This window comes from Pteropus vampyrus, unplaced genomic scaffold, assembly GCF_000151845.1.
Source record: "Pteropus vampyrus isolate Shadow unplaced genomic scaffold, Pvam_2.0 Scaffold1000005485, whole genome shotgun sequence".
In the NCBI taxonomy this organism is placed as follows: Eukaryota; Metazoa; Chordata; class Mammalia; order Chiroptera; family Pteropodidae; genus Pteropus; species Pteropus vampyrus.
The window spans coordinates 526-1,162 of NW_011919887.1; the positions used below are offsets into that span (position 1 = coordinate 526).

Genomic DNA, 637 nt, shown 5'->3' on the forward strand with positions numbered 1-637 from the left:
TTTCTGCTTCATTTATTTTGGATTTCTGTTATTAAGTGCATACACATTTAAGATTAGTATGTCTTCTTGGTATACTGACCTCTTTATCATTATAAAACAGCTATTTTTAATCCATAATAAATACCTTGTTCTGATACCTATTTTATCTGATAGTAGTATAGCTGATCCATAAATAATCTATTATGGATTGTATTAAAAAAAATTTTTTTTTAGGTGAGGCAACCCTTGGTTCCTCACAGATTGCAAGGACCTTGTCAACTTATAATTCCTTATTTTTTTTATTTTTTACCCCTACAGTACCTGGTCTTCCTAGGTGGTCTCCCATCCAATTACTAACCAGGCCCAAACTCGCTTAACTTCCGAGATCAGACGGGATTGGGCTTGTTCAGGGTTGCATGATCATAGACTAAAAATTTTTTTTTTAATTTATTTTTTTTATGGTAATGTTGGTGAACTAAATCCAGTAAGTTTCAGTGTATCTTTTATTTTTTGATTCATCTGTTTTTCATATTTAAAGTAGAATTTTCTAGAGAAAATCTAATTGAATCATGCTTTTTAAGTCAATATCACAATCTTTGCTTTTTATTTGTGTCTTTAACCTAACCAAAGGTTATGTAATCTCCCCAGGAGAAAACTA

At 30.6% G+C, this 637-nt stretch overlaps 1 pseudogene; it reads right to left on the reverse strand.

The window, feature by feature from the left end:
* Positions 1-288: 288 nt before the first annotated feature.
* Positions 289-407, reverse strand: LOC111735695 (annotated as a pseudogene).
* Between the last annotated feature and the right edge of the window lie 230 nt (positions 408-637).